At 38.6% G+C, this 13,805-nt stretch overlaps 1 protein-coding gene and 1 long non-coding RNA gene across 3 annotated transcripts in view; one reads left to right on the top strand and one right to left on the bottom strand.

Moving 5' to 3' along the window:
• Positions 1-13,805, top strand: part of FAM168A (family with sequence similarity 168 member A) — a 185,856-nt gene that overhangs the window by 137,198 nt on the left and 34,853 nt on the right. The gene's annotated exons all lie outside the window — the stretch shown is intronic.
• LOC124505291 (uncharacterized) lies at positions 1,309-12,084 on the bottom strand. The gene is made up of 3 exons (XR_006960607.1): positions 11,283-12,084; positions 9,686-9,759; positions 1,309-1,817 (listed from the first exon to the last, which is right to left on the bottom strand). It is a non-coding gene; the product is annotated as an uncharacterized LOC124505291 (long non-coding RNA).

The raw sequence follows: 13,805 nt of genomic DNA on the forward strand, positions 1-13,805 counted from the left end.
TCGAACCTTTCCATTACTATATTGTTATGGTGATCTGTGATCAGTGATTACAGCTTGCTGAAAGCTTAGATGATGGTTTATATTTTTTAGCCATAAACTATTTTTAATTAAGGTTTGTACATTGTTTTTTTAGACATAATGCTACTGCACACTTAATAGACCACACTATAGTGTAAGCATTACTTTTATATGCACTGGGAAACAGAAAAGTTTGTTTGGCTCACTTCATTGCAATGTTCACTTTATTGCAGTGGTCTGGAACTGAACCTACAGTATTTCCAAGGTGTGCGTGTATATCACCAGCACCTGGCACAGTGACTTAGAGCAGAATAGACTTAGTGAATTTTGAAAGAAGGAAGGGAAGACAAGAAGAAAGAGAGAAGTTAGTAGCCCTCTGTCATGGCAAGGAGAGTCTGGGACAGGTAGCCAATGTGGAAGAGATTGTTCTTGCTTTGTAGGTGAATGAACTGAGGCCCAGAACATTTAATTTGGGTAATCTATTGTGACTGGTCAACCCCTCTGTATGGACTAAATGGAATAGGGAGATTTTTCTACTTATGAGTTTTGTATAGATAGCACAGATCTTCAGAGGAAACAAACTTGGTTTATAGCAAATTTTCTTTTTTCAAACAATGATAGTTGAAGTCTGATGATTCCTTTGAGCTTCTTAGCAAGGAAGAGCTGTCCTCAAACCTCCTAATGTTAACTATGTAGTCAGCCTTGGACAGGCTCATTTTGGGTCTTGGCTTCTTTGGTAACAAAGCCAGATTTGACTTTTAAAAACAAAAATTGGGGGCGCCTGAGTGGCTCAATCGGCTCAGTCGGCGCCTGAGTGTCCAAGTTTGGCTCAGGTCATGATCTTGCGGTCTGTGAGTTCGAGCCCCACTTTGGGCTCTGTGCTAACAGTTCAGAGCCTGGAGCCTGCTTCGGATTCTGTGTCTCCCTTTCTCTCTGCCCCTCCTCCACTCATGCTCTGTCTCTCTCTCTCTCTGTCAAAAATAAATAAACATTCAAAAAAATTTAAAAAAAAAAACAAAAATTGACTCACCAATGACAGATATCTTCTGAAGCTTGAAAAAACAGGGCCCACAAAACTCGTGATAATAATAAATAAGAGGTACGATACTTTACAACTTAGAAAACTTTTTACCATTTGTAATTTCATTGAGTCCTTACAACAGTACTATGGGTAGAAATTTTTATTTTTTATTTTTTTTAATGTTTATTTTTGAGAGAGAGAGAGAGAGAGAGAGAGAGACAGTGTGTGAGTGGGGGAGGAGCTGAGAGAGGGAGACAATCTGAAGCAGGCTCCAGGCTCTGAGCTGTCAAAACACCCAGATGCCCCTAGAAATTTTTATTAAAACATCCATTTTATAGGTGAAGACTCAGGTTAATAAATATGTGCAACTTTATGCTATTAGTAAATTGCAGCGATGCTCTTCCTATTCCACCAAGCTGTCAGGCAAAGCCTCTCTGGGTTTTGGAGAGAACACAAGAAGTGAGTGTGTCTGCCTCTGATACATAATGTGTGATGTCAACACAAAAAGCAGATGGATTAAATCTTGTCTGGGCAAGAATCATGCACTTTAAACTAACTTGCTGTTGGCTTATGACAGATTTACTTTCCTGGATCACAAAATGATTTCCCACTTCTGTAGAAAAGATCAACCTTTCCCCCAAAGAAAGAAGTGTTGGTCGTGGTGTTGGATTATTATTTCCTTGCTCCTTCTTGGCTTCCTGTTTTCTGTAGTTGTTCATTTATTTCATGTCTTTCTAGACTGTGAGCTCTTTGAGCAGCAGTCATGTACCTTCTGTGCCTAGAACAGAGCAGACAGTTAGTTACTCATTATATATTTATTGGATTAAGTTATTTATCATTATGTTTATATTATAATGTTACTCTTGCTGTTGATAATTATTATAGTAATAATTACCATTAATGACTGTCAGTGCAGTGCCACGCACTTTACAGACATTGTCTCCAATTCTCATAATAACCGTACAAGGGAGAACTGTTATCCTTATACATATGAAGGAATAAGGTTCAGCTTATTAAGTAACTTGCTGAAGGTCATGTAGCTTTTAAGTGTCACCTTAAGCGAAATATAAGTAGACTTACATTTTTTTTTGCTTTATTGTGGCAAAATATACATAAAAATTACCATTTTAGCCATTTTAAGTGTATAATTTATTGGTATTAAGTACCTTTACAGTGTTGTGTGACCATCTCCACTATTTCCAGACTTTTTCATCATCCCAAACAGAAACTCTGTGTCCATGAAATAATAATTCCCCATTCCCCCCTCCCTCTAACCCTTGGAAACCTCTAAATCCCTGTCTCTATGAATTTGCCTATTTGAAATATTTCACATAAATGGAATCATATAATATTTGTCCTTTTATTTGGTTTATTTCATTTAGCACAATGTTTTCAAGGTTCATCCAGGTTGTAGCTTGTATCGAGATTTCATTCCTTTTTATCACTGAATAATATTCCATATAATGTATCTGTCACATTTTGTTTATCCATCTGTTTCTTTAAATCCTCTGGAATAAACTTCAGCCCAGGGAGGTTGGACCATGGCTGCAAGCCTCTGTCAGCCCCTCAGCCATCAAAGGCAAACTCATAAACCCTGTATTTGGAGGACAAGGTCCTTCTTGCCCACCCTAGATGAAAAAACTGACACAAGGAGCTTAAATGACTTTTCCAAGGTCATAAAGGATTTCATTAGTTTTGCCAGGCTTTAAAGACCCTCCTCTGACCTCTATCTTATGCTGAATGAGGGGAAGACCTAGAATAAATAGTTTCTTTATTTTGGCTCACTTCCCTCATTCAAAAAAGTAGGAGGTTGCCTTAGGAGCTGTTAAAGGGAAAGGTAAGCCAAGTGGGTGCCCCTTTCCCCTCCGGTAGAGATCTGTTCATGCCCATTTTATGTATTAGGCTTCTGGATGAGGTTTTGTTTGACAAAAAGCGTTCTGCTGCTATAGTAGGGAGCTAAATGAACTGCTCAAGATGAACTCTGACCTTCTAATTGTCTTATACACCCTGTTCTTCAAAGTGTGAGATTATCAGCTTTGTGAAGACAACACATACAGTGTGTCTTTTGTGTGTATTGCCCCTCTATTGACTCTCCACCTTAACCAGCACAGATTAAGAAGGGGAAAGACAGACATGTAAGTAGACAGTTACAGCACACTGAGATAAATGCTGTCGCAAATGTGCCATTGTGTTCCGAGAGTCTAACCTAATAAATAGATGTACAGATTGCCATGAAAACTTGGTGGGTATGTGGGAGGGGCCACAACTCTGGCAGAGGTTGTGTCAGGAAAGGCTTCTGAGAAGTCAGGCATGGAACTAGGTCTGGAAGCACGAAGAGAAGCCGAGTTCCAGGTCTGCTGCTAATGACTCAAGATGCTGGAGCAAGGCCTGCCCATCTCTCTTGCCTTGCCTTCCCTTCCCATCCAGGCTGAGGGGCTTAGATGTGTTGTTTAGCAATTTGCCTTCCAGCTCTAACATTCTGGGCATTAATCTATAAATTTTTGTTAGCCTTCTTTCATTAAAACAACTGGCTAACTCATTCCCTTAAACTATTTCTTTTGCTTCTTGAACAAAATTTTCTGTGCCCCTTCTTGGAATCCCTGGTGTTGATGAAGATTTCAGAAACAGGGAAGATGCAGTCAGCTGAGAACCCTCTCCTGTAGTGACTGTGCCTTCTATCTTCTCAGGGCTTCTTGCCCCAGAGCTCCTGACCTTCTTGGGCAAGATCAGTAGGAAACCATGAAAGCCTTTTCATAAGTGTCCTCCTATGAAAGGTCGGATATAACCATAGTCACCACTAGGGCCCTTGTCCTGCTGATTAAGCTCATGCAATTTAATTTCATTTTCTATTAGTTACTTATGGTTCTTAGTCAATGAAAATATAATTTTGTGGCTGTGACTACAGCTGAAAATTGGCGAAATATCGATAAAGGACTTGAATTTTTGGCCGTGCTACGTAGATTCTCATTGGAATGATGACTTTTGCTTAATATAGTGGGGAGAATCTCTGCTAGAAGTCAGAGACCTGAGTTTGACCCCTGGCTCTGTCTCTAACTGAAAACTTAAATCACTTTATTTTGGAGGACCTTAGTTTCCTCCTCTATAAAGTAAGAATAATAATACCTACCTTATCTATCACTTGTTTGTAAGACTTTAAGGAGATAATTGATCAGTAAGAGCTTTTTAAATGAGACAAAGCTAATTAGGAGTGAGCTGCTGGGTCCATGATTGTTCTTATCCTGGGGGTTAACTCCTTGGGCAGACTGAGGCCAGGGAGGCCTGGAGGTTGATGAGACTAGCTACTTTACTGGTGCTGAAATTCTTTTTTGAAGGGAACTCCCTGGCATATGGGGGAAAATTGGCCTGCTTCCTGGGAGTTCTACTTCCCAAGGAATCACAGGGTTTCTGGGGAGCAACTGGAAAAGTCCAGAGCTTGGAAAAAAGGGATACCTGGGTAGAGAGGACACCTTTATCTACCCTAGACACTACAGAGTAAGTTGGTTTCTCCTGTGGAAGGGTTAGTAATAACTAACAGCTATCTATTATTACTAATAATGGTTGCTGTTTGTTGGTCATCCATTATTGGCCATGCACAGTATTTTGGAAACTTTCCTACCCAAGTGTACTTGACATCAGAGAACAAATTCATCTCTGAATCAGTGGGGGAATATAGCCCAGAGCGGATCTCCAAGGTTAAAAATTACTTGAAGCCCCTGCATTATCTTCAAACTGCATAAGAATTTTGTCTTAAGTCACCATTATATAGTCATAGTTGTTTTCTGTACAACAGGTAATTTAAATTGTTTACCCTCTGGTATAATTACCTTACCCAGAAAGTACACTATATTTGCTCATTTACCCTTTAGTATACTGTTGAGTACCCACAGGGGTTCCTGTGCCCAGTTTGAGAACTGTATCATCATTATTTTAGTTAACCTTTATTTTCCAAAGTTCTTATTGATATAGACACAAGTTAAGGAAGATGGAAAGACTTGTCCCTATCACAGAGTAGTGGAGCCAGAATCAAGTCTAAGTTTGGATATTCCATTCTCTTAATCACTGAGTTACTTGTCTATATTATTTACTGCCTTAGAATTGTTTATATTTCTGGAACACTTATTCCTCTCATAGGCAATTACTGTGTCCTCAGTGCTTAACATAGTGCCTAATTCAAAGTAAACTCTTGGGGCACCTGGGTGACTCAGTTAAGTGTCCAGCTTTGGCCAGATCATGATCTCGCAGTAGGCAGGTTCGAGCCCTGCGTCAAGCTCTGTGCTAACAGCTCGGAGCCTGGTACCTGCTTTAAATTCTGTGTCTCCCTCTCTCTGCCCCCCTGCCCCGAATCATGCTCTGTCTCTCTCTCTCTCTCAAAAATAAATAAATGTTTAAAAAATTTAAAAAAAAAAAGGACAAAGTAAAACTGTTGATTGGTTGAATGATTAAATGGCAAATGATCAAGCCTCTAATAATGAAGCCTTTTCAGAGGTCCATAAGTATCTGGCAAATTGACCTCAGAGTTTGAATAAATGTTTTTCTCTTAACTCTTCTCTAAACCAGTGATGCACAGTTAGCTCTAAGCCAGTACTTCCACACAGAAAATGATGGTATTTGTAGAGAACTCTGGATAAACCGACAAGGCCATGAGGGAGTTCCTGTGCCCTACTTCCTTCCCAGACACCCTATGTGCTTAAGGAATCAGTGTCTCAATTCACCTGTAACCCATTGACAGCTCCTGAGCTACCATGAATGGTATCTAAGAATTATCTGGTTTTTATTTGTCTTACCATTTCCCCAGTATACACTCATACACATCCTATCTGCTCCATCTTTGTACCTATCCATCCCTCATCATTGCTATCATGAACACAGTTGTGTTGTGGAAAAAGGTTGAGAGTTTGGACCAAATTGTGGCTTTCCAAAGTCTCTGTGACCTCTGTGGCTTCTAAGTATAGTCCCAGGTGTAGGAATTTGTTAGAGATGAGAATTATTAGGCCCTACCCCAGACCTCTGGAATCAGAAACTCAGGAGGTAGTTCCCAGCAAGCTATTTTCACAAGCTCCCTAAATGATTCTGATGCTCCTATCTGCCATCTAGTAACTGTTCAATAAATGACATTCTCTCTCTCCCAGTTCTTTGAGGTTATCTAGAAATCTTGCCATCATTAATTCCATAATTTCTCTGAGAAATGCCCTTCGAGTTCCAAACAGCTTTAGAACAGAGATCATGTGTCATCTGTGACAGGGGTGGCTGGCCCCTTCTCAGATTGGGAGGTCTATGAACAGGCAGTCTAAACCCTGGATATGGGAATAGAAACTACAGCTTCCAGCATGATAGCCAGCAATCGTATCTTTTTCCCTGCACATGTTAGGAAAACTAAATAATTGGCCCCTAAAATTGGCTTTAAAAGGACTCATGTTGGGTGAGGTCAGAAGTGTGATTACTTGAAAATTGCTCTGCTGGTGGGGAAGGTACTTGAATTTAAGTGTCTAAATCAGATTTTTGCTATTACTGCTCTCAGCAGGAAAAGAGGCAGAAAAATCAATAGTCTGTGGTTTTGTTTAAGCTACAAAACCACACTTCTTGCCTCCAAAGGTCTCTGGCTTCCAAAGATTTCATCTTTCACTGTCACCACAGGTGCTGTCACGATTGTAAGTTTATGCTGAGTTCCTTGAACTCTGTCCTCTTATGTGTGCATGGTAGGAGGCCTGGAAGCTTTGTGGTACCATGAGATAGGTGGGTATGAGCATCCAAGACCTGGCTCCAGACCTTCCTTCCCTTTTCCCTCCTTAGGGTAGACCCTGAGCTGGGAGAATTGAATTCAGAAATGCAGACAAGAGGGCTGGACACAGTGTCCAAAGGGGTGGCCTCTTCCTGAGCAGCTACATTATGATTTTAGGTTACTGGCAATCCTTGAGTTTCCAGAGGAGCTTGGAACTTTGAAGAAGAATGCTGAATGACTGATATTATTTTAATCATTTCATCATTTGAGTACCCATTCCCTAAGAAGTCCAATGCTAAGTGTTTCTCATATAGCTTAATGGTTAAGGCTGCCTATTTTTGAGTCTTAGCTCCATCATTTGATTACTTTATATCACTTATACAAAGTATAAGTGCCTGAAGTATAAATACCTGAAGATGCTACTGGAAAACTTGACTATTTGTAGCTTAAACAAAGTATATTTTTCTTACATAAAAAAAAGTCTGGAGGTCAATGACTGATGGCATTGATTTATTAGGTCAGTGATTTCAGGACCAGTATTCTGTGACTCTTTTGGCTTTCCTCTTTTTTTTTTTTTTAAAGTTTATTTATTTATTTTGAGGGAGAGAGCAAACAGGGTAGGGGAAGAGAGAGAGAAGGAAGAGAGAGAATCCCAAGCAGGCTCCTCATTGTCAGCACAGTGACCAGTGCAGCCTCGAACCCACGAACTGTGAGATCATGACCCAAACTGAAATCAAGAGTGGGAGTTTTAGCACTTTTTTGCACCTGTTGGCTTTCCCCTTTTGATCTAAGATGGCTGCTATAGCTGTAAGTATCATGTCTGTGATTGAGGGAGGAAAAAGGGAGTATAGAGGAACATCAGTAATGTTTGTCCTTTTACTAAGAAAGCAAAGGCTTTCCCACAATTCTCTCAGGAGATTTCTGTGTAGATCTCGGTCAGAATTGGGCCACTTGGCTAATTCTAAGTTCTGGGAAGGCTGGAAAAATGAGTTTTTAGCTTTGCCAGCCTGAATAGTCAAAGAGCAGAGGGGGCTGGGAATGAGCATTGGGTTAGCCCACCCACGGTCTACCACGGTGGCCTCAGCAAGTAAATGGCTTCCCTGGCTGGTTTCCTCATCTATAAAATAAAGATAGTAGTAGAACCTACCTTATGAAGGAGCTGTGAGGGTTAAATGACATCAGTGTAAAGTGCTTAGCATAATACTTGACACATAATAAGTAATAATATTGTTTTATTACTAATATTATTATTTCAGCTTCATAAAGTAATTGTTATTATCCCATTTTACATAAGAGGAGGCTGAAGCTCTGTGAGTGGAAGTAATAACGTGCCAGAATTTAGAGTCTGAAATGGCAAAACTGGTTTAGAGCCTATATCTGAATCTAAATTCCACACTTGCTTTTTCTGCACTGCGAGTTGAGTCAGCAGGGAAATGGAGGTTGTTTGATGAGTCTGTCTTGGCACACCCAGGGCATTAGCCACACACTTGGTGAATAGAGTGTGAAGGCAACTGAAAAAAATAGATTTGGACAGTGAGAGCCCCAGCAGAAACCCCTGTCGGTGACATATAAGGACAAAGAGAACCACAACTTAGGGAGTTATCACAGGACTGATACTAGATCCACCAAATTGGGGGATGAGAATTTGAGAAAACCAATTTGGAAATATAATTTGATAAGAACTGTAAGAAAAGCCAGTTGTGGGGGGTAGTCAGAAGGGGCCCCTACTCTAGCCTCAAGGGAGGAAGGTCAAGGCAGACTTTCTGGAGAATGAAATAAGGTAAAGGGCAAGGGAAGGACAATCAAGCATTGAAGACATCCTGAACAGTGACCTAGAAGCAGAACAGTCAAATGGAGTATGCTAGAACAGCTTTGGGTTTGGTGTTGGTAAAGTGTAAAATGCCAGGCCAGAGTTGCCATGAGGGGAAATGGGACATCTAGATGGATAGAAGACTTGGAGGGTTATTATGCCATGCTAAGAACTTTGCAACTTTATCCATAGCAATATCTTTATCCTTCTTTGGATATTTGTTTGGAACTTTTATTCTTGGCCACCAGAATGGTTTAGGCATGATGGATAGATTGGCATTTTCAAAAGATCTCTCTGGATATGTGCAGAGAATGGATTAGAGGGAGAGAAAATGGAGGTTAGAACACACGTTAGGAGCTCTTTAAAGAGGTCAGTCGAGAGACCTGAACTAAGGGTGGTATTTAGGATGGACAGGAAAAGACACTCTTGAGACATTTTTAGAGAGAACACTATCTGGCATACAGTAGACATTCAACATTTGTGGAATATGAATTAATAATTTAGGACTTGATACTGGATTCAGGAAGTGAGGGAGAAGGAAGAATCAGGCTTCCTCTGACTTAGGTGACAGGTTGCATGGTTATGCCTTTCACTGAGTTCTCTGGAGTACCAGGGCTAGCATATGTCTGGGAGCTTTCCTTGTAATTTCTCAGGTAATTTCCTCATAACCCTTTGGGAATCCCCCTTTTTCCTAGTGCTGGGACTTCTAAACCCAATACGTGTTGGTAATGATGGGGCAAGATAATGCTATTCCCGTTCTACAGATTTGGAACCTGAGGTGCAGAGTAGTTAAGTAACTTGCTGAGGTACTCAGTTAGCTTACAGCATGTTGCCTGTTAGAGCATATTGCCTTCATGTGAGACTCTTGAACTTCCCATTGTAATTTCAACTGATTATAGGCCATAATAAAATAAGCAATAAAATTCAGAAGATTAGATTGATCTAATTACTCAACTGTTAAAATGAGGCCATGAGTTAATCATAATTCAATGCACCTTCTAATTCAATCCAATAGTGTACAATATCATTTGCATTATACAAAGAAAGGTCTACTGATGCCTCTTTAGTGTTAAAAGGAAGAAATAACTCATAAAAATAGAATCCACTATTCCTTTACCCTTATTCTTCTTTATTAGATAGATCTGGTGTCAGTCTTGTCACTTACATAACTGTGAACCTCAGTTTTCTTATCTGTAAAATAGGGGAGATTTTCATTTAACAGTAGCTGTTGTTATTTTGCAGACACAGAAATGGAGATTCAGAATTTGATAAGGATTATAAGGGTCTTACCCGGGTCACACAGTACTTTAGTGGCAGCTCTAAACAAAAAATATGTTGAAATGGAAGCATTTTGGAGGGAATCTTTGAAGACATGTTCCATATTTCAGCTTATTTGAAAACCCAGTCCTGGTGTGCATGTCATACCATCTTCTACCTTCTTCCTTTAGGACCTCACTAGTGAGCTCATAAGTCTCTAGGAACATCAGTCTTAAATTTGTAGAGCCCAAAAAGAGTTTTTAGGACATTTTTACATAAAGCTGAAAAATATAAGTATCTGAATTCTAGTCCTGGCTCTGCCTGAAGGATGAGTAGCAGTTATTTGGAACAGATGAAATATCTAACCAATAGGAGATTAATGGAATCTACCTAAGTGTCCATTAATATAAACATTTTGTGGTTTCTGTTGTTATTTTTCTTTATTTCCAAAACAATGTGCTCATTTTAGAAAACTCAGGAAATACTGAATATGAGAAAAAAAAAATCCATAGTTCATCTGATCCAGAGACCATCACTGTTAACACTTTGGTATATCTTTTTTTTTCCTAGAACTTGTAAAATAAGCACACATACACATTATTTCTCAATAAAAATGAGATTATATGCTGCGCACTGTCCTGTAACACCTTAATTTATTTAAGGAAGTTTGAGTTGTTGGGTTATTTAGATTTGTCTCATAATGCCCTGTTGACAGACATTTAGGTTTCTTTAACTCTCACTATTAACCAGTAGCACAAAGCAGAAATAATAGACTGAAAATGAATGAGAAAAATGCAAAAATGTGGGGATACTTTCATTTATAAATTTTTTAAAGAGACAAAAATGCTTTATAATGTATAAAAGATTGTAAGTATACATAAACACAACAGTACACAAAAAATTACCTATATTCAAAGCATAGTGACTGGTTCGATGTTTGCATAAAGAGCCACACTAACTAGGTAGGATCTTGCTTTTGTCCAGTTTGTGTTTGGCCAAGCAATAATAGGTTTAATCACCAGGAGTCATGTAAGGGGGAGGGAAAGGCAGGAGGTAAGGGACATGATTGAGGATCTAGAAGATTTTCATTAAACAAGACCATTTAGGGAACTTTTAATGAAAGGGATAGGGGTGGGGACTAACATTTATTCAAGTACTTACTACTCTGTACCAAGTTTTGTGCTAGGTATTTTGCATGCTAAGTCTTAATTTTCTACCCTGTAGTATATTATAGCCCTGTGTTCTTGAAGCTCAGGTAAAGAGACTTGCCTATGATTTCATGTCTGGTTAGTGGTACACTGGACTTTTGAATCCACATTTGCCTGCCTTCAGAGCACCTGTTCTTCCTGCTGGACTATGATGGCTCCCATAAGAGAGCCAGAGCAGGAGATTCTTTCTCCCGATTCTCAGAAGGAATGAGTCCTTTCCAAAAAAAAAATTCCTATGGATCCTCTTACCTCCTTAGGCTGTCATCTCCTCTCTTTTCCTTTACTGTCAACATCTTTACTCACTTTTCAACACAGCCTGCTGTTCCGATGCCTTCATTAAATCTGCTATATATAAAATAAAAAGGCAGATATTGCCATACTGGATTTAAAAAAAAAATCAGGATCCAACTGTATACCGTCTACAGGAGATACCACTTTAGATTCAAAGATACAAAAATGCTGAAAGTAAAAGAATGGAAAAAGATAATGTAATAGCAACCATAAGAAAGCTAGAATGGTTATACTAATATCAGACAGAATAGACTTTAAAACAAACCCCCCAAAAAATGTTACTGGAGATAAAAAGGGATATTTTATAATGATAAAGGGTCAATCCAGCCTGAAGATGTAATGGTTATATATGCACCTAACAATAGAGCCCCAAAATACACAAAACAGAAGGTAACAGAAATGAGGAGCAAAAGAGATAATTCAGCCGTTATAGTTGGAAACTTCAGGACCTCACTTTCTTTGACCTCACTTTCTTTGACCACTGCATCCTGCTGACTTCCAGTACCTCACTTTCAATAATAGATAGAACAACCAGACACAAGATCAACAAAGAAATGGAAAACTTGAACAACATTGTATACCAACCATATCTAACCAGTATCTGTAGGACAGTCCAACAGTAAAATATAATTCTTCTCAAGTACACGTGAAACATTCAGGATAGACCATATGCTGAGCCATAAAACAACTCTCAATACATTTAAAGTATTGAACTCATACAAAATATGCTCTCCAGCCACAATGGAGTGAAACTAGACATTAAAAAAAGAAGAAATTTAAGAAATTCACAATTATGTGAAAATTAACACACTCCTAAATAACAAGTGGGTCAAAGAAGAAATCATGAGGGAAATTAGAAAATACTTGGAATGAATTAAACACAGCACACCAGAATTTATGGGGTGTAGTTAAAGTGGTACTTAGAAGGAAATTTATAGCTGTAAATGCCTGCATTAAAAACAAATAATTCACCCTAACATATTGGGAGAAAAAAGAGCAAACTAAACCTAAAATAAGGGAAAGGAAGGAAATAATAAGGATTAGAGCAGAAATAAAAGAAATTTAAAAATAGAAAAACAAAGGTGTCTGGGTGGCTCCGTTGGTTAAGTGTCTACTTCTGAGTTGGCTCAGGTCATGATCTCAGGATCATGAGATTGAGCTCCGTGTGTTGGGCTCTGCGCTGGGCAGATTCTCTCTGTCCCTCTTCCCCTCTCCTGCTCTCTTGCACATGCTGTCTCTCTCTTTCAAAAGAAAAGGAAAGGAAAAGAGAAAAGGAAAGGGGAAAAGGAAAGAGGGGAGGGAGGGAGGAAATAGAAAAAAAAATCAATAAACTGAAAGTTTATTGTTTTTCAGCAGATCAACAAAGTTGGCAAACTTTTATCTAGACTGATCAAGAACAAAAGGGAGAAGACTCAAATTACTAAAATCTGGAATGATACAGGAGACTTAACTCCTGACTTTACAAAAATAAGGATTATAAGGGAATACCATGGGCAGTTGTATGCCAACAAATTAGATATCTAGGTGAAATGGACATATTACTAGAAATACACAAACTATCAATGCTGATTTATGAAGAAATAGAAAATCTGAATGGACTTAATAACAAGTAAATGGAATTAGTAATAAAAAAAAAAAAATTCCCCCAGAGAAAAGCCCAGAACCAGATAGTTTCACTGGTGAGTTCTGACAAACATTTAAACAAGAATTAACACTAACTGTCCACAAACTTTCAAAAATAGAACACTTTCTAATTCCTGTGAGACTAGTTTGTGTTGTCTTGATACCAAAACCAGACAAAGACATCACAAAAAACTATAGAACCAGTATCCCATTTGAATATAAATGCAGAAGTCCTCAACAAATACTACCAAAATGAGTCCATTAAGTTATAGAAAGGATTATATTATACACTGTGACCAAGTGGGATTTATCCCAGGGGTGCAAGATCCATTCAGCATAGGAAAATCAATCAGTGCAGTGCATCATATTAAAAGGTTATATGACAAAACCCACATAATCTCAGTAGACACAGAAAAAGCATTTGCCAAACTCCAGTACCCTTTAATGATTAAAAAAACAAAACAAAGAAACGGCCCAACAAATTAGGAATAGAAGGGAACTTCCTCAGTCTGACAAAGGACATTTATGCAAAACCCATGGCTATTACTACACTTAGTTTTAAAAGGCTGAATGCTTTTCTTCTGACACTGAGAATAAGACAAGGATGTGCAGTCTTACCCTTTCTATTGAACACTGTATTGGAGGATCTAACTAGGGCAATGGGGTAAGAAAATGAAATGAAAAGTAAAAGTATTTGTATTTGCAGATGATGCAATCTTGCATGTACAAAATTCTGAGGAACCCACAAACTAATAGAACTAATAAATGAGTTCAGCAAGGTTATAGGATACAGGATCAATATATAAAAATCAATTGTATTTCTATAGTTATAATAAACAACCCAAAAATAAAATTAAG

Source organism: Lynx rufus, unplaced genomic scaffold, assembly GCF_022079265.1.
Source record: "Lynx rufus isolate CCGP_SWC_20201006 ecotype Redwood Valley unplaced genomic scaffold, mLynRuf1.p SCAF_9, whole genome shotgun sequence".
Lineage (NCBI taxonomy): Eukaryota > Metazoa > Chordata > Mammalia > Carnivora > Felidae > Lynx > Lynx rufus.